The sequence below is a fragment of the Culex pipiens genome, chromosome 1 (genome assembly GCF_016801865.2).
Source record: "Culex pipiens pallens isolate TS chromosome 1, TS_CPP_V2, whole genome shotgun sequence".
In the NCBI taxonomy this organism is placed as follows: domain Eukaryota; kingdom Metazoa; phylum Arthropoda; class Insecta; order Diptera; family Culicidae; genus Culex; species Culex pipiens.
Window position 1 is genome coordinate 68,043,534 of NC_068937.1, and position 26,764 is coordinate 68,070,297.

General features: G+C 38.1%; 1 protein-coding gene across 4 annotated transcripts in view; it reads right to left on the minus strand.

Moving 5' to 3' along the window:
• The window catches only part of LOC120429513 (protein-L-histidine N-pros-methyltransferase), a 76,557-nt gene extending 50,344 nt beyond the window's left edge, over positions 1-26,213 (minus strand). For 2 of the 4 annotated variants that reach the window (XM_052706623.1, XM_052706622.1), the window contains exon 1: positions 25,977-26,210. The gene's annotated coding sequence lies outside the window, so the exon portion shown is untranslated. Of the gene's footprint in view, positions 1-25,976 lie in introns of all 4 variants that reach the window. The other 2 variants (XM_052706621.1, XM_052706624.1) reach the window with 2 other exon arrangements.
• Between the last annotated feature and the right edge of the window lie 551 nt (positions 26,214-26,764).

Here is a 26,764-nt window from a genome sequence, read left to right on the forward strand (position 1 = left end):
CTTACGCCAAAAAGTGGCAACTTTGGCCACTCTGGAACCGATTCCAGAAAATCTGCAGATTGCATGGAAAACGTTGCGTAAAATCAAATTTTGATCATAGGAGGCTGAGATAAGGAAAAAGCTAAAAACGTCAACAAACGAAAAAAGGAAAAGACGAAGTTTTTCGGGTAAGGCTTGTTTATTTATAAATGTTATTCGAAATCATAATGAATACATGGTGAAAATCGGTAAATTGAAAAGTAAATTGATCGATTTTTATGGAAATTACATTGTCTATGAAAAAATACGACAACCTTTTTAGAGTGACCACATATAAAAGGAAATACTTAATTTTAAATACGAACAATTATATAAAATTTTACATTATTTTTGGGAAAAACATAATTTTAAGCATGAACAATGTTTTACTGCGGGCTTAAATAATTAGAGTTCACGTGCGGTGATACGACCGTAAGATAATGGTCGCATGACAGCCGCAAGACAACCGCAGAACAAATTTTTGGCTGTTGTCAAAGGTTGCCTGGAGTTTTGAGCTGACTTTTTGGAAAATATTGAAAACAAACCAAGTTGACAGCCAAATCAACCAGAATTTCAGTTCAACTTGCTGATTTTTACACTGCGGCAGGGCTTGCGAAATTTCGACTTTTTTGGTGATAGCTGACAGAACACTCCAATCGTCTTCACCACGACAACTCGATTTTTACATTCTACTTTCGTCCAGTGTCTTGCGAACCTTCGAGGTGAACGGACACTAGAGCTGCGGTATTTTTTACTACCTAAGCTCAGAGTTATTTCAAAAAAAATTCACAGTCTTTTTAAAGACTACCTGAGTTATTTTCCCAAATTCTAAACAGTCTAACCCCACCTGAAATTTTGTTGTATTTTACAAACGAAGCCATCTTTTTAAAGAGAACTTTGCTTGCAAAATGCGTCAAAACAAAGGTAAACGCAAATCGTCTGAAGATTTGGTCGTTACGTCGGTGAAGCGTTTGAACGCTAAATCGGCTAACGGGAACAGAAAAAGAAAACAACCTCATCCGAGGTCTGATTCTGATTCTGAAAGTGAGGTCAATCCTCCAATTCCATTGGCAAACAGTTTCGGTGTTTTATCCGAAACTGTTGACAAGGATCCTTCTCCTCGTACTGAGCCTTCTGCCGTCGAGAAACGAGTTACCCAAGTAACCGCGGGACTGTATAAGGTAACTTTAAATCCCCTCTATATCAACATATAAAGTTTGCCTATAGAGTCTCGAAACTTTATATTCACTTTATACGCATGGAGGTAAAATTGAGTGGCGACGTCTAGAGTTGATATAAAGTTATACAGCGGTAAAACGTCAAAATACTACATTACCGACAGAACAGAAATAGAAAATTCAAAAAGTTTTGTGCACCTTTCTCTCTCTCTCTCTCTCTCTGTCTATCTCTCTCTCTCTTGGGAGAGTGTTTTCGAGCTGGGATGTCGGTTTTGAAAGTTTGTTTTTTTGCTGTGTTGCTTTGCTTTCGAGATTCTAAACTGCGTGTACTGAGATGTTTCACCTAGATGCCCTGCGCCAACCGTCTCGTCCGTCCTGAAATATGTTTAATCAGATGCTTTTTGTCGACTAAGCCTTCCTTGAGGAACAACTTCGTGTCATTAAGGAAAAATGAAAACACCTCACAAATTAAAACAGAGCATTTATTTATGATTACACTACATAGCACTATATTCACAATATTCACAAAATTCACAATATTCTTCGACGAACAGGCCAGGGCACGGAGCACCAACTGGGCACCCGGTCCCGGTGTCTTGGTGCGGTTTCCGCCGGTGGCAAGCAGCGAGTTGCACTTTTCGACGACGTCCTGAGCGGCGTAGAGTGAGGCCTTGTCACGATCGGCGGTGACGCGCGAGATACTTAACTTGCCCGAGAGTTCCTTGACTTGGACGAAAAGCTGGCGTAGAGCGAAATCTGGACATCCTCCTTCATGGTTTAGTTCTGGCAGGAAGCCATCGCAGCTGGAAATTTGTATCTTGCGACGAGAAGAAACTGTCAATGCAAAGAGAATAATTTAACACTGAGCCCAGTAAAACTTAGTATAATTGACTCACAATTTTATGGACGCCGAACGATTTTCCTGCAGCAGACATAAAAATACCACGAAATACTGCCAAACTTTTATTGCCCTCACTAGTGTTGAGTTAGTGTTTTGAAACATTCTAAGAAATGTCAAAATGTGATATAACATTAAAAGCTTACTTTACAGTGATATATAAAGCTTGCCATTAATGTTTCAAAACATTGTTGTGCCAAATGCTTTGAAACTTTAATTGGCTGTTCTATATGTCATTATACAGTAGGTAATAATGTTTCAAGCTACAAATGTTTCAAAACATTTGGAAAGTCTATTTAAAGTGTCATAGCATCGGGAATGTTAAGTTAGAGTGAATTTAGAGTTTTGATTTAGTGCTTGTGGTTACTTGGGTAAGGCTCCGCCAATTGTAGTGACTTCCGTCTCCGATTTGGCCAGCTTCCGAACGCAACTGAAGAATTGCAAGGAAACTTGCAATTTGAAGGTTTCGTTCCAGCTTGGTCGAAGAGGAGAATGTCGCTTGTTGACGGAATCTTTACAAGATCACCAAACTTTTGTTGGTTATTTGAAAAACCACAAACACAATTTCTACACGTATGAGACCAAGAATGCTCGTCCATTCAAGGCGGTCCTGAAAGGTCTCTCCAACGACTTGTCGGTGGATGAGATCAAAAACGAACTTAAGGTGTTGCTTGGATTTGCCCCATCCCAAGTAGTACCAATGAAGAAAAAATCAAACGGGAATATTTCTCGCTTTGGTTTGACTTCACAATTTTATCTGATTCATTTCAACAGAAATGAAATCAACAATTTGAAACTTTTGGACAAAGTACAGTTTTTGTTCCATGTAAGGGTAAAGTGGGAGCATTTTAAGAAACATGGCGGTAATGGCCAGAATCTGACCCAGTGCCGGCGTTGCCAGGCATTCGGTCACGGTACTGATCATTGCGCCATGGTTCCAAAATGCATGGTTTGCGGGGATTCTTCTCACGACAAGGACAATTGTCCCGTGAAAGAAGTCACCCAATTTAAATGTGCAAATTGTGGTGGAAATCACAAATCAAATTTCTGGGATTGCCCCATCAGAAAAAAGGTTTTGGATTCTCGTGCTAAGCATCAGCCGAAATCCAAACCGAAATTTTCTCAAAGTCAGGTTGTACCTGCATCTTTAAATCAAAAGTTCGTGCTGTCTCACTCGAACAATACCCCTACCGTGGAAAAGTTAGGTAACAGCAATAGGGGGATGGCGTCGCTATTTTTAGACCACATTTTCCACTTTTGCTCATCGAAACCGACTGCTTTATCGACTTCATTTTGCTGGGCGAGATAGGACGCCGTCTATTTTTAGACGATGACTCAGCACTTTTACACTCTTGCGCTTAAAAAAACCAGGTGGCAGCACGATGTAACGCCACGTCCCTATGGCATTTCTTATGCCAACGTCGTTTCGGGTTCGGGTTCATCCACGAATTTTAAATCCTCTACCAATTTTCAAATTGGGCAGGTACCTCAAATTTCATTTGAAAATTTTTCTGCTGGCAACGCTTTGGGATCTTCTGATCTCGGCGATGTTACGTTTGAAAAAATGACTTTTTTGCAAAACTCACTGTTTGGTTTGATTCAAACAATGAGTAATGCTACATCCATGATGGAAGCTATCCAGATTGGATTAAAATTTGCGAATGATGTTGTTCTTACCCTGAAGTTTAATCATGGATCTAAGTAATTCCATCAATATTATGAATTTTAATGCTCGCTCTTTAAAAGCGAAAGAAAATGAATTTTTCAACTTTTTACGAGTTTATAACGTGCATGTTGCTGTTATAACCGAAACATTTTTAAAAACTGGCACTTATTTGAAAAGTGATCCAGATTATAAAGTTATAACCAATAACAGAATGAATCGGAATGGCGGTGGAGTTGTAATAGTTATTCACCGTAGTATGACTTATAGCACGTTACGTGACTTTAAGTTAAAAGTTATTGAAAGTTTGGGCATTGAACTGGAAACTTCTTTTGGGAAAATTATGATTGCAGCTGCATATTTGCCTTTCCAATGCACTGGGGAAAATAAAAATTATTTCAAAGGGGATTTGAATAAACTTACTCGGCATAGATCTCGATTTTTGATCATCGGTGATTTTAATGCCAAACACCAATCTTGGAATAATTCAAAAGTAAATTCCAATGGTAAAATTCTATTCAGAGATTGCACTTCTGGTCTTTATTCGGTTTTATACCCGAATGGGCCAACTTGCTTTTCTTCTGTTAGAAATCCATCAACAATTGATTTGGTTTTGACAAGTCAAAGTCAGTATTGTGGTCCTTTAGTGACTCATGCTGATTTTGATTCTGATCACCTTCCAGTAACTTTTTCACTTTCTCATGAAGCAGTTACCAGACCCAATAGTTCTGTGTTTAATTACCACAAAGCTAATTGGGACAGGTATCAGCATCATATTGAGAACAATTTAAATCATGATTTTGTTTTAGAAACCAAAGCTGATATTGATTCAGCCTTGGAATCTTTAACTACCCTGTCGAAAAAACACCCTACTGTTCCTAAAACATAATCGGGTTTAGTCGGATGAATCGACTGACGAAATAACCGACTAATCGGTCGATGTTGCAACATACGCTTATGGAAATTTAACCCAGACGTGAGCCGACGTATCGGTATTCCCAATCAGCCAACTCGACCATACGAAGTTGGCCGATTTGTAGGTTGATTAAAATGACTTTCCCCGGAGGAATCCGGGTTTCTGCATTCTAATGGAACCGGCTGATTAATTAGCTGTCACAAAGAAATGGATTACTTACCTACAACGTTTCGGCAGCTAGTTGAGTGACCTAAAAATATAATTACGAACTAGAAATTATTGTTTTTTTTTCAGGACTTTCGGACAAAATTCCGAATGTTTTGTAACTAAAATTTATTGATTATTTCATAATTAAAACTTACCCCAAAAGATCTAGGTAAATACACCGATAGTCCATCGAAGCGCCAGGCCTTTTGCTGTGACTGCTAATTCAAAACTATGTTTTGGTTCACCACCTTCAAAACATTTAAATATCTACTTGAAACAATAAAATTTTCCTATTTTTCTTAAAAGTGGCTATTGAAACACTTAGAAAAACACTTACCAAACTTTGTACAAGCTACTTTTTCCTTCATGATTGAAAATTGCAGGAATTCCTGTTCAAGATAACGGAGAAAATATTTTGCCTAAGTCCATTTCGTAAATAACACTAAAACGTATTTCATTGGTCGATTATTTGACCAATTTAGTGTGTTTCCGTGCATTCCCGACTAAGGCCAATTTAATTTGTCGATTAGTAGATCGACTGAAATGTTGTCATCGACGCAATCCAACTAAGTAGGTTTACTGGTCGGTCGTTTTAGAAGACACCCGATTTCGTAGGCTGATTGCTCAGATTGAGAACTGTCAAACTTTTTACAGGGTAATGCAATTCTGGATGCTAGGAATATTGCTATTCCTAAAGTCCAAGTCAAATTTGATTCTCCCATTATTGATGACGATCTTCAGCTTCTGATTCGTCTGAAAAATGTTCGCCGAAGACAGTATCAACGTTCTCGTGATCCTGCACTGAAGCGAATTCAAAAAGATTTGCAAAAGGTTATTGACCACAGATTCACTCTCCTGCGAAATGAAAAGTTCGCAAGAGATGTCGAACAAATTAAACCTTATTCCAAACCTTTTTGGAAACTTTCAAAGGTTCTTAAGAAACCTCAAAAACCAATCCCTTCTTTAAGAGATGGTGATAATATTCTATTAACTAATGGGGAGAAAGCTCAAAAACTTGCTCAGCAGTTTGAGAGTGCTCATAATTTCAACTTAAATGTTCTGAGTTCTATTGAAAATCAAATTTCAATAGAATTTCAGAATATTGTTGAACAACAGTTTTCATCAGATGATGTTTTGAATACGGATCTGAATGAAATAAAATCTATTATTAAAAAATTTAAAAATATGAAAGCCCCTGGTGAGGATGGCATTTTTTACATTTTAATTAAAAAATTACCTGAAGCAACTTTAAGTAGCTTGGTCAAAATTTGCAACAAATGTTTTGATTTGGCATATTTTCCCAGTAGTTGGAAAAATGCCAAAGTAGTTCCGATTTTGAAACCGGATAAAAATCCTGCTGAAGCCTCAAGCTATCGGCCCATTAGTTTGCTTTCATCTATTAGTAAATTATTCGAAAGAATAATTCTTAATAGAATGATGACACACATTAATGAAAATTCAATTTTCGCTGATGAGCAGTTTGGATTTCGCCTTGGGCATTCAACTACTCATCAGTTGTTGAGAGTTTCAAATTTAATTCGAAGCAACAAATCTGAGGGCTATTCTACTGGCGCTGCTCTTCTAGACATAGAAAAAGCATTTGACAGTGTTTGGCATAAAGGTTTGATTGCGAAATTAAAAAGGTTTAATTTTCCGATTTATATCGTGAAAATTATTCAAAATTATTTGACGGATCGTACTCTGCAGGTATGTTATCAGAACAGTAAATCTGATCAACTACCTGTACGTGCCGGCGTCCCTCAAGGAAGCATTTTGGGTCCAATTTTATACAATATTTTTACTTCTGACTTGCCTGATTTGCCCCCAGGATGTCAGAAATCACTTTTTGCTGATGATACAAGCATCTCCGCCAAAGGTAGAAGCCTTCGTGGCATCACAAGAAGATTACAAAAAAGCTTGGATATTTTCAATTCTTATTTGAAAGAATGGAAAATTACTCCAAATGCTGCAAAAACTCAACTTATTATTTTCCCTCACAAACCAAGGGCTGATTTTCTTAAACCAAAAAGTCATCACATTATAAAGATGAATGAGGTAAATTTAAAGTGGGAGGATCAAGTGAAATATCTTGGACTTGCTTTTGACAAAAACCTTACTTACAAGGATCACATTGAAAGTATCCAGGTTAAATGTAACAAATATATTAAATGTTTGTATCCACTTATAAACAGGAATTCTAGACTTTGTCTCAAGAATAAACTGTTAATTTATAAACAAATTTTCAGACCTGCCATGCTTTATGCTGTGCCGATCTGGACAAGCTGTTGCTTAACCAGGAAGAAAAAACTTCAGAGGATTCAGAACAAAATTCTGAAAATGATTCTGAAACTTCCTCCCTGGTTCAGCTCCAGTGAACTTCATCAATTAGCCGAAGTTGACACTTTGGATGTTATGTCCAATAAGATAATTGATGCATTTCGACAAAAATCATTGCAGTCTTCAGCTGCATTGATCCGCTCTTTATATAGTTTATAAGTTAGTTTTAAGGTATCCCTTTTCCCTTTTGTACATGTAGGACCTCCTACATTTGAAATCACTGAATAGCGAAAGCTACAATATTTCATGAATAAATGAAAGTTGCTAGTATTTAAAATTGAGGTGAAAAGTCATCGATTGTGATTGGACACTCAATAATATTTTAACTGAATGAATGTACATGGAAGAGAAAATCAAAATAAATATAAATTAAAAAAAAAAAAACATTCTACTTTCGTTCGTTTCACACACAAAGGAATGAGTGCTACGCAAAGTCACTCACACAATCATTGACTTCCCTCCAGGAGAAAATCGCTTGGAGAGCGTTCGTTTGACATTCTACCGAGATTCCGATCATCTCTCCAATGATAGCAATCATATGACTCCTGTCACCACGCAGCATACATTAGGAAGAGAGAGACAAAAACAAGAGAAAGAGAAAGAGCACGTTGTCTCGTTCGGGCGGCTGCTTGAGCTTAAGGCATTTCTAGCAAAACAATGCAAAAGGACCGAAGCCGAAGTGTAAACAAAGAGTCTATCCTGCTCGTTCCGAATGTAAACATCAACTGACGTGAGCAGGATAGACTCTTTGTTTACACTTCGGCTTCGGTCCTTTTGCATTGTTTTGCTAGATTTTTCGTTCGTTTCGTCTTCGTGTTTACGTTCACTGACCGTCGCCAAGCAACGACGGTCATGATAGGCGTTGTGTGTCAGCGATCAAATCTAGATTAAATTTTCAAAACAACCTATCCCTCATGGGTTTCCTATGCAGATAGGGCCTTTTGAAAATTTAATCGAGAAATATCGTTTTGGAAAATGATCGCTGACAGAAAGTTCTATCGAATATCGAGCAGTCCCATTCAGTGATAGATCCCTTTTCAAGCATTGCACTGCGGTAATAAGGCGGCAATAATCTCCTGTCACTCACAGCGAAGGAGAAACGTGATTTTATCTCGCAATAAGCAATATTAAAATCGATCAATTTACCCTTTCAATTTACCGATTATTACCACGTTTCAATAAGATTTCGCTTAAAAATTATAAATAAATTGATTAAATACCGTCAAATTCAAATTGAGATACAGTGGACTCTCTCGTTGTCGATATTGAAGGGACCGTCGAGAGCAGGAGTTATGAAATTATAGAACAAAAAATCAAAGCAATCTATTTGAAGGGACTGAAAAATTTATTGACAGCTGGAGTAATATTGATATCGAGAAGATCGACAACGAGAGAGTCCACTGTATCTCTAAATCGACACCGATAGACACGGAGATATTTTCAGAAAATGTAGTTGAAAGTGTGTACTTTCATGTGCATTGTTCGGTTTTGCGCCAAAATTCGCCATTTCGAAAACATTGCAACTTAAAAATATGCTCAAAATCACTTACAAATGGTTATAACTCCTCAATAAAGGCTCACAACATTTTGCTGTCTTGGGCAAAGATGTGTAATTTTATGTCATAAACAACTCTTCAGAACATAGTAGGCCGCTAAAATGCTAACATTTTAAGTTATCCCAAAAAAATGTTTTTTTTACCATTTTTGCAAAAATGACGTAGTAGATTAAGAGCTACAAATTTGGCGCCTTTGACAAACTTTCATGAAATTTTCTCCTCTACAACTTTGCGCAATACACCAAAGCCCTACAACGTCATCCAACAGAGTTAGTTTTTGGTTGACACCCTGGAAGGTCGTCACCCTGTATGTCATAACTTTAAAAGATAGCCCTTATCAAGTACAACAACTCTTCCGAAGACACCATTTGGCTAGGAGGTCAAATAAAGGAGTAATCAATTTATTCAAATGCCCTGAGGGAAGGTTTTACCGGGGGGATATTTATCGAACCATATAAATTGGGGCAATATTTTTATCAAAATTCATGGTTTTTGATACTGGTAATGAAAATGGACATTTTGGCAGGATCGGCCTCAACCGAAGTGGCCATGGCCCTGGGGAAGGTTCTACCGGGGACATTTATCGAACCATACGACTTGGGACGGTACCAAAAACCATGAATTTTGATACCCATATTGTCCCAAGTCGTATGGTTCGATAAATGTCCCCCCCCGGTAGAACCTTCCCTCAGGGCCATGGCCATTCCGAGTGTGGCCAATCTTGTCAAAATGGCCATTTTCATCACCAGTATCAAAAACCATGAATTTTGATACCCATATTGCCCCAAGTCGTATGGTTCGATAAATGTCCCCCCGGTAGAACCTTCCCTCAGGGCCATGGCCACTCCGGGTGTGGCCAATCCTGTCAAAATAACCATTTTCATTACCAGTATCAAAAACCATGAATTTTGATACCCATATTGCCCCAAGTCGTATGGTTCGATAAACGTCCCCCCGGTAGAACCTTCCCTCAGGGCCATGGCCACTCCGGGTGTGGCCAATCCTGTCAAAATGGCCATTTTCATCACAAGTATCAAAAACCATGAATTTTGATACCCATATTGCCCCAAGTCGTATGGTTCGATAAATGTCCCCCCGGTAAAACCTTCCCTCAGGGCCATGGCCACTCCGGGTGTGGCCAATCCTGTCAAAATAACCATTTTCATCACAAGTATCAAAAACCATGAATTTTGATACCCATATTGCCCCAAGTCGTATGGTTCGATAAATGTCCCCCCGGTAGAACCTTCCCTCAGGGCCATGACCACTCCGGGTGTGGCCAATCCTGTCAAAATGGCCATTTTCATCACAAGTATCAAAAACCATGAATTTTGATACCCATATTGCCCCAAGTCGTATGGTTCGATAAATGTCCCCCCGGTAAAACCTTCCCTCAGGGCCATGGCCACTCCGGGTGTGGCCAATCCTGTCAAAATAACCATTTTCATTACCAGTATCAAAAACCATGAATTTTGATACCCATATTGCCCCAAGTCGTATGGTTCGATAAATGTCCCCCCGGTAGAACCTTCCCTCAGGGCCATGGCCACTCCGGGTGTGGCCAACATCCTACCAGTTTGGTCCCAACCCCATTGCCTTGAATCACTCTGGTTTCCGAGTGACCATTCTAACAATGTTCTTTAGAACAGAATTCCTCCCAAGTTGGTGCACAAACTGTGTCTTTCAATGTGTGTATGTGTGTGTGTGAGCAATAAAATTACCACCGTCGATCCGTCTCTGACGGATTTTCGGTCGAAACTAAATTGTTCAGAGGCTATCTGTTAGCTTATATAGTCCGCATGAAATGTGGCAACATGGTGCAAATTTTGCCTCGTCTCCTGCTTTCTTTGAACTGTCACGCGAGAATGTTGCACCATTGTTGCCACATTTCATTCGTTGCAGACCCCTTCCGCAGTACCAAGCATGCAACATTTTCGTAACGCGCGACATTTTTCGTTTTTCTGGATTGACACCTCACCAGAATAGAGCCCTTAGGACAAAGTTCTTTGTCAATATCGTTATTAATAAAACCAGAATTAAAACAAAACTACCCCAAAACCCATCAATTTAAAATGTACAAACGTCCCTTCAATAAGACTACTTGAATTTAGTAATAATAAAACATCAAATTTATTACAACTAATAATAAAATGCTTGATTTCACCCAACTTGCAAATTTTATGTAAGCGTGTACTCAACATCCATCACACCAACGTGCAGTTACTTTTCAACACGAAAGAGAAGAGAGAGAGCTTGCAGAAAGTACGGGAACGGTTTTGCTGCAACTTCTGTCTCTCTTATTGCAGAAGTTCTGCCTGAGGGCCCTTACAGAGTGGACGCTGCAAGCGACGCGACTAATTTGATAGGCGAAGCGACTACGCGCGACTCATTTGCGGCCAGCAGAAATCGCTCGCCTATTCAGAGTAGAAGCGATTTTTCGCTGCGCTACAAGCGACGAACAAGCAACTGTCAAATTGGTCGCGCGACCGACCTGTGCAAACCGAGGTCAGTCACTTGCAAATCAAGCTATTTAAATTGATTCTGACGTTTTGTTCAGCTTTTCGCTATTCAAATTACAAATAAAATGGGCAGTAGAATTGTTTTATGCAATAAATAAAGTACATTTAATTAAAAAATTGCAAAATGGTTCGAAATGAATTTTAAATTGTAAATAAAAAATAAAAAATAAAAAAATCAAAATTCTTCATATTAGAAGAGAGAGAAAAGTTACTTTTGTTGCAGAAAAGTACGGAAATGCTCTGCTGCCGATTTCGTGCAGAATTGCAGAATTCTGCAGTACGGGAAAAGACCTATTGTTTTAATATTTTTAAAAGACGTTCTCGTAAAGAGATTTTTTTTAATTTCACGTTGTTGCAGTAGGGTATTTTAACCTATAGTGGACCCCCTAGTAGAGCCGAAGCACACTTTTCACCAATTTTCAATATTTTAAGCACTTTGTCATAACCCTTTGTACAAAACAATGAAAACTGAAGTCTTTTGAACAATTTTGACTATTTGTTTCATCAGTTTATTTGTTTTTGAGCAGAAAAAAAGCCATTTGAAAAAAAAGGTTTTTTGCCTGTTATGGACCCCCTTTTCCTATAGTGGACCCGGGTCCATAATCCGATTGTGGATCCGGGTCTACTATAGGCAAACTGTTATTTTTATACCTAATTTAACCGATATTTGATATTTTGATGCATGGTGTAGGTCTAATGATAGATATAATGAATAAAACCCGATTTAATCCCACCTGGGGTGAGAAAGAGCCTTTCTTACTAAAGAATATAACAATGGTAGAACTTCTTTCAATTAATAACATCGAATTTGTTTATTTATAACGTCAGCACAAAAGAAAGTCTTCCCAGATCAAAAGTCCGTAGACGCACGATGTTTTGTAAGGCAACGATGTTTTTCGAAAATTTCGATGAACTGTATGCTACGCGTTAGAGCGAAAGAGAAAGCATGCTTTGTATTTTCATCGAAGTTTCGCTAAGCATGCTATCTCGTTCTTTCATGTCTACGAATTTTTCGGCAGTTCTGTCAAACGCAAAATTTCTCGTTTGCGTGTTTGGCTGTAAAAAAAGTTAGGCCACGACGGTTTACCGGAGCAACTCCGGGTTTTCCGGCCCCTGGTGCATTGCAATGGAAGCGGCTTGAGCAAGTGAGTAAGTAAATTACGAAAGCGATTCTAACTGCGGTCGTGAACATCAAATTCGGCAAAGTTTTTTTTTCATACTTATTTCCTCTCCTTCCAGAGCTGCAGCGAAACCAAGATGGACACCGATTCTGACGTAGAGGACGACGACTTCAGCTACGGAACGTCCCCTTTCAGAACCAGAACCAGTCAACTAACAACGGTTGTGCCAAATGGCCAACGGTGACCAAGTGGTCTGTGGTGCTGGCGACGAAAACAACTAATCTGGCATTCGGTGGTAGCGGAACCGGTGCTGCAAGAGCGCAGGTACAACAATAATTATTGTTCTTGGAATCTCAAACCCGAACTAACCTTCCTCTCTTTTAGGCAAAATACTTTGGTCGTCAAACCCGGAAAGAACAGAAACGGCAGTCGGTTCTGGAGTAGGGTGTCCCGCTTTTGCCAATCTGCAAAGCATAACGGCGCAGAATAACTTGGGGCGACCGGTTCAGACAGAGAACCTGGAAGCTGCCCACATGAGTGGTACCGGTGAGGATCCCCGAACTCCGCCAACTACGGCAACGCAAAGCTGAATGAATCCGTCGAGAAGACACCAAACGAGGCGGTGAGCCAGCAGTAGCCATGCAAGTCAGTGTCCGGAAACAGTTGCAGAGAAGCGTTACCCATCGACAAACTAATCACGGTCAAGAGCGCGGGAAGGTCGGCAAATCAACGCTTGCTGGCAAACAATCTCCAGGATGTGCGCGAGAAAATTGCCAAGGCAGGGGTCGTCAACATGAGCCGGTTAAATCGAGACGAGCGTGAATAATACGATGGTTTCTGAGGGCATGCAGGTGTCTTTCGTTTTTTCCAGAACCAGCAACATCAGCAGCATTGGCACCAGCCGGGACTTCTCCAATGACGGAGTGGCCAGTAGGGACGACGACGATCAATTTCTGGACACCAGCGGAGAATACGATGATGGCTCCGGCGAGGCGTAACACAATTATAAATTTAAGGATCTTTCATAATATGATCACACCCATTAATTTTTATTTAACATTTTTGTAAACGGTTTTTTTTATTAATTTCACAGAGTTTCCGGTCTCGTCGCCGACCAAGAAGATTTGCGGTCTTCCAACATCAAGAACCTGACGGCTGCAAAATATTTCGGTGTGACCAGACTCGTTTAGGCCGGTCAGTGACAAGAACGCCGGCGGTGGCGCTGGAGCCCAGTTTCGGGGACAACGATGCTGAGCAGAAACTACATCTAGTGACCAATCAGAACGTGACGACCATGAGTCAAGAAACGCTCCAAAACCTCTGAAGACTCGATCAGCCATATCCTCCAGGCCCGTTCCAGGTCATCCAACCACGCGCACAGCGCTGCATGGCCAGGTAGTGAACTTTTAAGTTTGCCGGCAGTTTCTTTGCTCACAACAAAGAGTTCATGGATTGGAAAGTTTGCCAATTGCTCCGTAAACATCCCAAGCTGGTTTCACTCAAGGTGCAGGAAAATCTCCATCACCACTGGGGCCAAGAGCGGACTGCAACTGTTGCTTCAGATTTTAAAGCACGAGCTGTGATCTGACCATGTTCATCGTGACGAACCTACCCTGACACAATATCTTCTGGAAAACTCCCGGCAGAAGACAGAAGTCTGCAGGTTGGCAGGTGCGTGTTTTCAGTGACCGCAACAATTTATGTGGCCGAGCATGCCACCCACCCACACCCACATCCAGCCACGAGATCAACAACCAGAACGCGGAAAACGGCAATCGTTTTAAATTGCACCCGGCGAACTGCACGTAACGTCTACCTGGAGAACAAACGCAAGCAGCCACAGTCTCGCTTCTCCAGCATGGGTCCGATAACCGGTCAGCCTTGGCCAGCAAGAAATAGTAAGTTCAAAGATCTTTTATAATATGATCACAATTGTTTATTTTTATTTATATTTCCTTTTGAAATTTATCTCACAGAATTCCCCCCTGCGAAATGTTCCGGTGTGGTCAACCTGCTGAGAACGGCACAGATTCGTTTGAGGCGGTCAGTTGTTCGCCAAAACTTATCCCGGAAAAGTGACCGGTATCTCCGACGCGTGAGAAATGCCACTATCCTGGAGCTGGCTTCACTGTAAAGCGGTCAAGTTCCGGTCGATTGAATCTCGTCCAGCTCCAAGATTGATAACGGGACCACCACCTCCACTGCGGAAGTGGCACAGCGCAGGAATAATCGATGGCATGTTGAAGGAAATCAACAGATGACTGCTTGGCCGTGTGGGGCAAGTTCGAGGGGTTTGGTGCAACGAGCCGTCCACGAAGATGAATCTGCTGCAGGAATTCCAACACATGGCGCTGTTCAAATTGCTTGTGGTCAACCGGAACGAGGACCCAGGGTACCCAATCGTGGTCACGAACAATAATTCCAACTGGTGAGTTTGTTTTTGAAGCAAAACATTATGTTTGCTAATCCCAGTGTAATACTTTTTTTCTCATTAAATAGGCTGATGCCGTCTGGAACCAGCACGCGGGGCGTTTATGGATCAACATGTTCCCTCAGAAAATACTAACGGATCTGTGCGAATAACCGGAATTACTACGTGGGATGAACATGGCACAGAAAGTGCCCTCGGAAAGACGCTACTCAAGATCAGACTTGAAGACGGGAACCGTGTTCCTAGGATTTCTTCCCCCTCAAAAGTGGCCAGTACTAGTTCAAAATGCGGTCCACATTCCTAAAAATAATCACTCCAGCCGCAATCCGGAATTGACGGCCAAGGCCTTGCAAGTGCCCTCGGATTGACGCAGCATGGAACAGATTCCAAGGACGGTCCCGGCCCTACAAGTGTTCACGAAACCTTCAAAGTAAAGTTGCACAAAAGAACCAGGTCCAGATCAATCGTAACCGGTTCACGTTCCTGGAACTTTTCCCCCGCTGCTATCCGGAAGTGCCACTTGTGACGGCCATGAACTTGTAAGTGACGACGAAAGCAACGCTGCACGGAAGTGGCCCCGGCCCTGCAAGGGTCCCCGGAACAACGCTGCGCTTAAAAAGGCGGGTGAAATGCTGCACGATCCAGATTGACCGGATTCGGTCCCCATTTGCCTGAAGTTTTTCTCTCCTTCCTTTAAACGGCTTTCAAGTGGAAAATGTCGGAAATAATCGGAAAATCGGAGTGCAGACTTATTTTTAAGTTTAATTAACTTTATAACAGGCAAATTTATAACAATAAACAAAGGAAATTCAAAAACTAACTTAATCCACCTATGTGGTTGGAGCCTTCCTCACTCATTACCAACAATAGCTGTACACAAATTTCATCTATTTTATAGATCCGGAATAAAATGTACACCATATCTCAAGACAGGGTTGCCAGATCGTCATTGTTTTGGACTCGTTGGAAAGGTCTTTCGATAACCTAACCAACGATGGGTCGGATGGTGGATCCGGACATAGTTTACATACATTTAAGTGAGATCCGGCTTCCAAAAAGTACATCAATATCACTTAAGGGGCCATATCTCGAGACAGGGTTGCCAGATCTTCAATGTTTTGGACTCGTTGGAAAGGTCTTGCGATAACCTAACCAACGATGGGTCGGATGGTGCATCCGGACATAGTTTACATACATTTAAGTGAGATCCTGCTTCCAAAAAGTACACCAATATCACTTAAGGGGCCATATCTCGAGACAGGGTTGCCAGATCTCCAATGTTTTGGACTCGTTGGAAAGGTCTTTCGATAACCTAACCAACGATGGGTCGGATGGTGGATCCGGACATATTTTACATACATTTAAGTGAGATCCGGATATATGTGAAAACACATTTTTATACATAACTTTTGAACTACTTATCGAAACTTCAATCTGTATAAAACTCGATCTATGGGACCCTAAACCAAGTCGAATGCAACAGGTTCGGGTCAAATCGGTTCAGCCAGTGCCGAGAAACATGAGCTAGTTTGTTGGTCACATACATACATACACACACACATACACACACACATACACACACACATACACACACACATACACACACACATACACACAGACATTTGTTCAGTTTTCGATTCTGAGTCGATATGTATACATGAAGGTGGGTCAACGACGTTTTTTTACAAAGTTCATTTTTAGAGCAGGATTATAGCCTTACCTCAGTGAGGAAGGCAAAACGACTGTTTTAATAAAAACAAATCTAATGACAGATGACAGAAAAAGAAGAAGAAGAACACAAAAAACAGGTTGATGCGCGTCCGATTTTTCACCATTACGTCGTTCTTACATCACCCCCGCACGTAGGCCTCTCGCGATGTTCGAACAAGGTTGACAGGTTTACGTTTCGGGTGCAAAATACCTTGATTCGGGTCTGATGCGTGTCTCAAAATCAGACCCGCATCGGCCCCTGTAGGCCTGATCGTCGCTCTTACGATCAGACCCGATCGGCCCCGTATTTCTTACTGGGTTATGATGAAAGCAAAGTATTATGATGATATTATGGGTATTATGAATGATATGAATTCCAAAAGAAATAAAAACGCAATTTTCACCAAAAGAATATTTTTAATCGTACAATATGTTTGTACGTTTCTAATCAAACAAGCGTTTATGACAAACGCGATCATAGCAAGCTTCCCAACAACGCACACCGCGGTTTTGGTTTTCTAGTTTCGGTACGAGCCCTTTTGTGTGACTGTGTTGGTGTTTTGGTTCATCGTACCAGCGCACCAAGAAAACAAAACCGAAAAAATTAAGTCTACATTTGGGCGATTTTAGGAGCGCACGGGAAACAAAATGATTGTAGCCGGATGAATGTCCTATGTCACAAAGGTTTTTGCATAAACATTGGACAGTTATGCAAAAACGGACAGGGCAAAAGAAAACGAAAAGCTACGATATCTTACATATTGAAGGAAACATCGGTAGACAAGCTACTACAAAATGAGTATAAGTCGAGCCACAAAATATATGCGCCAGCATTCTCGCGCCAGTATTCGAAGCTCAACTTGACAACTTGACGACTTGGCGACGAAGCGTCAAAAATCGATGCAGTGTGATTTTTTGACGATTTTTCCGATTAAAATTCATGCTGAATCGACATATTTACGAAGATGGAAGTGACGTCCTGCCTTAAAGTAAAACCTATACCTTTCTTTAGTAAGAAAGGCAAAAAGTAAATCGTTCTAAAAATTGATCGGGATTGCCGATCGATGTCGAATTTGTTTCAGATGCTCACTCATGGTCTGTACTATGAATGTAGCAAGAAATTTTGAATAAAATCAGAAATGAAAAATGTTGGCGAAGGTCAACAGGTGGGCTTTTACCTTTTTTTGGGTTTTTTTTTCTTATGGTAGGTCAATCAAATGGCTCTAACTCCAGAACCATATTATGAATCTGGATGAAAATTTGGGAGGTTGTAGGGCTCGAAAAATGCAATTTTTGAGATAAATAAAAGAAATGAAAATGAAAAAATTTGACCAAATTTCATTTGAAAACTGTGTATTTTGCTGAAAAGTCTGGCCGCATCCGAAAACAGATGGATATTTCGAAATTTGCGCGGCAACTCGCCCAGGTTCAGCACACTAGCTTTCATCTGCATTCAGAAGAATCGAAATCGGATTAAGGGAGCTGAGAACGGCGCGACACAAAATTTTGCAAAATTTTACCACATACTAACATCACTCGACCTCCACGAAATTTATTTTCTCAAAATTCGAGGGTTGGAGATAGACGAGTTCTGTCATGGTGAATCGATAGAGCGTCAAAAATCGATGCAGTGTGATTTTTTGACGATTTTTCCGATTAAAATTCATGCTGAATCGACATATTTACGAAGATGGAAATGACGTCCTGCCTTAAAGTAAAACCTATACCTTTCTTTAGTAAGAAAGGCTAAAAGATGAATTTTGCTCACTTTTCATAATAAACAGATATGTTTTGTTAACAAATTTGGCTTTAAACAACAAAAAAAAAACCTAACATACATTTAAACACATTTATTTCCGAAAAAGATCAGAGAAAACGTTTCAAAAACCACTGTAAACATAAGAATAATTTTAAAAAAGTAATTTTGAAGCACATTTTTCCATATTAATTAATTAAATGGTTGACCGAAACTAAACAATAGATTTGTTTACAGTTGCTGATAAAACCACACATGTTTATTTAAAAAAAAAGTTTTGTTCTTGATTTATTATTATAAAATATAATTTCAAACTGCAATTATAATGCTTCAGTTAAGTACAATTGACTACAGTTTTGATTAATTATATTTTTTACGGCTTCAGCATTTTGGGTACAGTCATCCCACATATTCGGAACACTTTTGTGATAATTTATCAATAGCATGCCAAATGCAGCTCTTCGCTCGACCCTTCTATTTTCAGGACCTTTATTTGGACATTCTCTTGCTATTTCACTAGTAAAAGTAGTACTTTTTAAACAAAAAACTGCATTTCAAGAATATTTTATTACGAGCAGCAAAAAACTGCCTCCAAACTGCCTGTTTCATAATTGTGGTTTGTTATTGTGCCTTCCACAATTGTGGGACACCTGAATTTAACGGATATTTTTACAAAAAAAAAAGTTATCAGACCATTGATAAAACATCACTGAGCTTGAGTTTCACTGGTTGCAGTGTTTGAAGTCATTATTTTGTTACAAATATGTACTCCTGGAGAGATCCAAAGTTTGTTTACATCCGTAAGAAAAAAGTGTTCCGAATTTGTGGATTTCAAGGGTCAAAGAAAAGCTTTCAAATGAAGTAAAAGCGAATCATTAAGTTGAATAATCGATTTGCTATGATTTTTTGAACATTTGCCGATCTGTAAACTGTTCCGAATATGAGGGATGACTGTACTTTTAACATGAAACAGCTATATTTATACTCATAATTTAAAAAAAAATGCGTTTAGGTTGATAACAACAAGCATTTATTGTATTTTTAAGAGAAACTTTTGCTTAAATACACAGTTTTCTTCATTTTTGAAGGTTAAATTAACAGGGGTCCACTTTTGGAAAAGTTTGGATTTTCGTTGTCCTATATTGGACCCCCCTAATTTTTGCTCGAAAATGAGCAGTTCTTCGCTTTTTTTGGTAAAGTTCCTTAAACTTACATTATTTCGACTTGCTGAAGTTAAATAATCAGTGAAAATATGATTGGATAGTTAATTCAATCATAAAATATAAATGCAGTTTTGTTGTGAAAATGCTAGTGGCCATGGCTGATTTCAGATGCCGAACTCGAAACACTTATTTTGGTGAAAAGGGCAATTCAATAATAGTCAATATTTTTTCGAATGATGCTGAACATGCCAATGAAAAGATTTGTAGACAACAACACGCTTGAAATTGTGATTTTAATGAATTTTTCATCAAAAACCCTTCAGAGGGTCCACTGTAGGAAAGGGGTCCACTAATGGATAACGTACCCTATTACATTGGTATAGTAGTTGTCCTAAGCTGAGATGAGGAGTACCCTTAGAAACTGTTTAATTCAAAGAAAGATTTTGGTTTTGAGCGAATAATTCAACTGAAGAAAGAACATCACATTTCTTCAATATTTTATTTTGTTTTATTATTTTAGTGTTTTAATGAATTTGAGCATGAATCGTTTTTAAGTTTATAAATTGATTTTTTTAGAAGTAGATTAACTTAAAGTCAATGTAACTTTTGCCAACAAAAAGTTGTTTATATTACATTGAAAAACTGATGATCTATGAAACTTGCAATATCAAATGAAGGGAAAATTTATTTTAATATTTAATGAACCTCTTAATTATTTTTGACATTAAAAAATATTGTTGACTTTCAGTACATCATTTTATTAACAGATTGATTAAAAGTTATTAACAAAAACATAAAAAATAGATAAGACTGTTATCCCTTAAAAAATAAACAATGTAACTGAGTTTTGTGGCATGTGGCAATATAAAATGAATATTTATGGGAAAAACTCAATACATAAATCGATTTAATTTAAAAATCAATTTTGATAATTAATTCAATTTATACGCAATCTTTTTTCACAGTACGCTTTCACTGTGCGCGCACACTCTCTCTCTCTTTTCGCTTTTCTCCCACTTGCTGCTTACGCTCGCACACACGGCGAAATGTCAAAACAGGAATCAAAACAAACCGGTGCTGTGCGCAGCGCCTGTATTTTTTTTTGTTTTGTAAATCGGGTGGGCAATTTGTGGCGATAGTCGTATGTATTTGTGTTTGTTTATGTGTAGTGAGTAAGGGGAAAGTGGAGGTTGTCGTTTTACCGCGGAAAAGAACGATTTGTAGCGAGAATCTTGTGTGTTTTTGCGTCACCAATTTGATGCATTAGAAGAAGGAAAACTAAGTAGATTCACCACCGCCAGAGTGGGCCACCAATGGAAACTGAGGCTTCAATTCGGTGTGGAGTGAACCCGGCAGGTTGTGCTGTTTTTGTTTATGTGTTTTATGTCGGTAATTGCGTGTGTTTTAGTTTGTTTATGTGAGTGATGTGGTTTGCAAAAGAATTTGGAGGAGGTTTTTTCGCGGTCGACTTTTGCACCTGTCACAGAAGAAGTCAGAAGAGGAATCCCCGTTGCCGGTATGGTCACCATCATTCAGCTCTACGGAAGCTCTACAATCTTCAGATTCTTCCTGTGGCAGACGGTGCTAATTTTGCTTCTTAACAGAAGCATCTCGCGGAAGAGGAGCTTTGCAGTCGCAAGGTATTATTTAATTTTTTTCAGCCCCCTAAGTTTTTGTTCTGCTGCAGCTTGTCCCCTCCGTCATTTTTTTTCAGCCTCTGAAAGTTGCGTTTTGTAACTGTGTCCAGCGGGACGGGTCCTACCTATTTAGCAGCATCATCTTCCACCGGAAGATTTAAGGGCCTCCATCGTTCCGGTAGCCATAATTTGCATTGGACAAATCCGGTAATTTCGACAACGGAATTCTCGTTTTTATTCAGATAAGTATTGCTTTCATTTTGTAGTAGTTACATTTAATAGGCGGAGTACCTTTACAAAAATGATTTGGATTTTCATTTGGGAATTGATACTTTGTGTTCTCTTCTCTTTCACAGGACAGAAATTTCAGGACAACCATCATCATATCATAGTATTCATCATAATGAATTTTTTGGATGGATTTAGAGATCATTTACAAGGTATGTTAAAAAGTATTGTTATGTGAACATATCACTGTCTCGTCAATTCTCGTTTGGTTTTTTTTAAAGATAATGGTTTTAATTGAAAACATTCATGGTGTTAATTTTTGAGATTTTACCCTTAAAACTACCATTTAGAAAAACTTCTTGCAAATTGTAATTCTCGCTTACTTTTTAAAAAGGTCCTATGTAAATAGGAAACCCATGGCGCATTGGTGGTTTTTAAAAGTAATCTAGAATTTTTGATTGGCAAGAATAAAAAGGAATATAAAATTATGCAATTTAGCATTTCAAATAGAAGATTACACCAACTGTATGATTAACGATTTTTTCTTTCGTATTCATTCATACTTTCGTTTTGCAAAATCATTTTCAATCAAAGTCATCTGGTTTATGGTACCCATGACTATTAATGTTAACCCCAAATCAAACAAAACAATCAATTTTATGTAAATAAATTAGACTCTAGTACATTTATATATTTTCAGAAAATAAAAAAAACACCAATATATCACTCATTTTCATAGTTCTTTTGTGTTTTCAGATGACAGTTTTCGACATTAAAAAAACTTCTTGTGACTATTTTTTTGTAAACAGTGCATTGGGCTTAGTCCTTTTAAGTTTTCTGTCGAAAAATACCATCTGAAAATAAAAATGTATCATGGGAAGTTGCGAAATATGGATTTCTTCACAAATCACGACTTTTCATGATACATTAATGTTTCTGGATGATATTTTTACGAACAGTTTTTTTCAGGAAAAAACCTGAACTTGTCTTGATTTTTTTATGTTTCTGGATGATATTTTTCGCACCAATTTTTTCAGGAAAAAGTAATGTAATTTTCTGATCGGGAAAGCAATTTCTGTATTACTAAAGTAAAACTTTCAAATAGAAAATGATTTATTTTTGTCTCTTTCAACGTTCAAATAAAAGTTCAGACTTTTATGCCAAAAGTAAAAAAAAACAAGTTTTGCTTAATCTTCCTTAATATTAAACGGGTATAAAAAATTACAAGCTGAAATGCTGATATTTGGCGAAGAATAGTCAATACCGCAAAACTTTTCACCGACATTGAAGTTGTATTGTTAAATCTTATGGTGATTTTTTTGGAAACATTTCATCGCACAAATTTAATGGGATTGTGGAGTAAAAGATGATCGAATTGTTCATCTAGCGCTCACATTCGATTCCAGAACCAAGTTGCCTGCCGGTATGGAGATCAAAAATACATACATAGAGTAATCTACGTGCGCGTATTGTGTATTGCGTGTACGTACACGAAAAAGATTGAGGTTAAATTTTGTACCGGCCAGCAAAACAAATGGCGTACTAGTGTGCGTGAGAGTGGGCTTAGATAACTCTATAGAGTTATCTACGTGCGCATGTATTGCGTGTTTGTACACGAAGGGTTTTTAGGTTAAAATTTGTACCCGCCAGCAAAAACAAATGGTAAGCTAGTGTGCGTGAGATCGGGCTTAGATAGCTCTATACATTTCATCGCACAAATTTAATGGCACATGTCAGGAAGACGTTTGGCGAAGAAGTGTCAATCCCTGCCAAACTTTTCACTGACATACCATCTTAATGAAACCAAGACATTATCAACACTACTAAACACCAGAAAATTTCGACAGGGGCAACTCACAAATACTAATGCATGGACTAGTTTCAGATAGGGGCTACTCACGAATACAACTGCGTGGGCTAGTCAGGTTTTAGTGATAGGCGAGTCTAATGTCACTTAGCTCTCCCATCACCAACACGACATGAGAAAACGTACCGTTGAAAAATTTCTAGCAAAACAATGCAAAAGGGCCGTTGTGGGTTGTAAACAAAGAGTGTATCCCTTTCAAGCCAGATGTAAAATCCTCTAGCATAAGCAGTCCCAAGTAACCATCCAGCACTAAATAACAGTCACTGTTCGGCCCTTAATGCACTTTCACAGCTGCGAGTAAAAGCTGAATAGTGGCCGCTTTTGGACTTTTCTCGGCTGTTTAGGTGCTGGCCCCTACTGTTTTTCATCCAACCCTGCACAAAACGTCAAAAAATGAGAGGAGAAAAAATGTTGCTCTCTCTCCCTTTCCTCCCTAGTCATGCAGGCTACAAAATTCCGGTCAAGGCGTTCGAAATTGAACACTTTTGTCTTTTTCATATATCCGTGAGCCAATATATAAATATAAATTAGATTAAGGGAAATGTCTAAAAAATAAAATTTATAAAAGATATACAAAAGAAGATAATTAATATTTAAAAAATGCTGTTGAAAGAAGTCTGCTCAATAAACTGGTAAGCAAAACTCAAAATATTATTTTCAGGAATCGGAGTACGTTGAATAAATTGAATCAAATGCAATGAAAGTGTGTTGCCAAAAGTGGTTGTTAAATTATTGCAAGCTTGGTAAGTAGTATTATTGATATTTCTTCTTTCCTCATTATTATTACATTTATTTACGTTTCTTTTTTCAGTTTATAGCCGAAATTAAGAATTTTGTATAAAATTGCTAATAATTTTCATATGTTTATTGCAGCAAAAGGTTCACTTTGATGTAAATTCTGTGCCCTACCACAAGAAAAAATAACTAAACCTGAGACCGTTGTAGATAATTCGCGATTAAAAGCTCCATAATTCCGACAGATGGCGCAAAGCATCGAAGAATGACGATTCAAATTTTCGCTGTTCGGTTATATAGGAATGCAAACTTAAAATTGAATTTACAGCTCTTAGAACAACTTTTGAGAAACCACACGGAGAGACCGTGCCCAGAAATTTTAACAATAAAAATTGTTGATTTTACTTTCGTAAATTTTAACAAAAACGTACTTGTTACTGCCAATTTTCAGTTAAAATAACCAAAATTCAATATTAATTTTATAACCCGTTTGTTGAAAATGCTAAAGGCAAAAAGCTAACAGATTTCCCGAACTCGAATGAACGTGCTCGACTGTTAGCTTTGGTTTTAGGAAAATCAAAAATTTTGTTGGTTGAATATAATTTACATTTGGTTGAATATTTTAAAGATGAACTTGGGTTTGTTTACGTCTGTCATTTGAAGTCAGGATTCGAACGAGAGCGGTCGATTTGTTGAGTTTGTGTCGTTAATTATGAAGTGAGAGAATGTGAAAGGTGAAAATTACACTATTTAGCTAATGTTGAAGTGGCAAATCAAAGTGTTGCAACTGGGGAGGTGGAATTGGTGAGTAGGTTTGTTGATGATTTCTTTGCAGGTGAAGAGCAAGAGGACGACCTTCGCCATGAGGACCTCTAATGCGAGTGAGTTGAACACGTTATAAGAATGTTTGATGGAAAGAGAGGGCAATAAAAGGGAAAGGCAACATAATAAAAATATAAGCTTAAAACTTGGTGAAAATTTTGCTCGGTTTCTATTTTTAAGGAAATCACGAGAACTTAAACATCTTTTTTTAAATATGTTAACCAAAAAAAGTAATTTGCTTTTTTATATTTTTTTTAGTTTAATGCAACGTAACATGTTTTATAACAACAGTTAAAAAAGTTTAGTTTTGATGCTTTTTAACAGTAATTTAACAACTTCATGCAAAAAAAAAAAAACAAATTTGTACAAAACGTTAAATTTTTGGGCAGAATAAATGCGAATATAAAAACACTCAGCATTAATTTGTGAGGCATTATTACAAAATTTACTGCAAATCTAATAAAAATATTGCTAACAACTGCTAGTTATTGACTACATGTACAAATATTTTTCTGTATTCAAGTAAGACATTAGTTAAAATATAGCTAGAAATTCGGCCCAGCCTGTATCGTTGGATAATTAAAGAAAATATATATCAACACTTGCATAAATTATGTCTAATTAAGAAATGTTTTGTTATAAACCACTAATAATTTGCTGCATGCAAAAATATTTCGGTTGATATAACAAAAAAAATTGTTGAAAAATAGTTGAAAAATATTTCACAGCCAGTTTTTAACAGAATATTCCACAATATTTCAGCTGAAAACAAGAAATTTTTAGTTAATTTTCTGAAAAAAATATTCTAGCAGTTGACTGCTAGAATTTTTTTCGGCCATTTAACCAACAAAAATGGCAATTCCAACTATTTTTTTAGTTAATTTTAGTTACTGGTGGTCAGCAATTTCGGGTTAACAAAATCAACAATCGATTGTTGAAAAAAAGCTGTGTAAAAAAATAACCCATACTTTTAGTTAAATTAACCAAGATTTTCTTGGATTTGCCCCGGCCGGTCTCTCCGTGTATTATTACACATTTCCCTTGTTATTTACCTATGCTCGTGATTAAGTAAATATGGTAGGAATCACTAAGGATGTTTTTTTTTGTAACATCTTGGATCTCAATTAATTTTCCACATATGCTCATTTGTAGCGTTTCGTCGAAAAAATAAATAAATAAATAATTATTCTAGATAGTTCTGGGTAAGTACTCACTTTGCTATCAGCTAATTTCGTTGAACTCCTTTCAATAGTTACTTCTATATTACTTTTTCAACACAACCAATTCGCTATGGATTTCCTATGTACATATGACCTTTTGAAAAAGTAAGTAAGATTTCATGAAAGCTTAAAAGAAGAAAAAGATTGCATTAAGGGTTAATAAATTCGAATATCTGGTTTGTTTAATAATTATTTTTGTCCCATATTATTCGGATGTCAAGACTGTCAAAAAATGTCAAATTATATTAAATATGAACAGGTATCATGGATTTATCTTCCCCAGTCAGCGCGTTCCGTTTGAATTCCGCATGAGCGAAAAAAATTCGTTTCGCAAAACGCAACAATACAGTCAGCGTGTTCCGCTTAAATTCAGTTAAAGGTCGTTTGAAATCGTGATCAAATTCCGTTTCATTTCCGCTGCTTCAAATTTATACTCCAATTCCTTATGTTTTCGTTATTCGCTAAGGGGTAAAGTTGTCATCCTGTGTATGAAGTAATGATTTTATAAAATTATACAGAAACTTCACCTAGTATGGTTACCATTTGTGATATCGCTGTTATATTGTCATAACCATTTAACAAAATTACGACGATACCATTTCCCGAGCAGGGGTAAATAACACGGGAATACCAAATTTTGGTATTACTTGGGCAAATAACAGGGACCAAAATGTGCCCTTGGTTGCCCAGTAATAGATGGTAAAATACCATGAAATCATACCAAAGTCTAGTATGTGGAAGGGCACAACAATACCAAACCATGTTATTCCAAGGGTAAAATA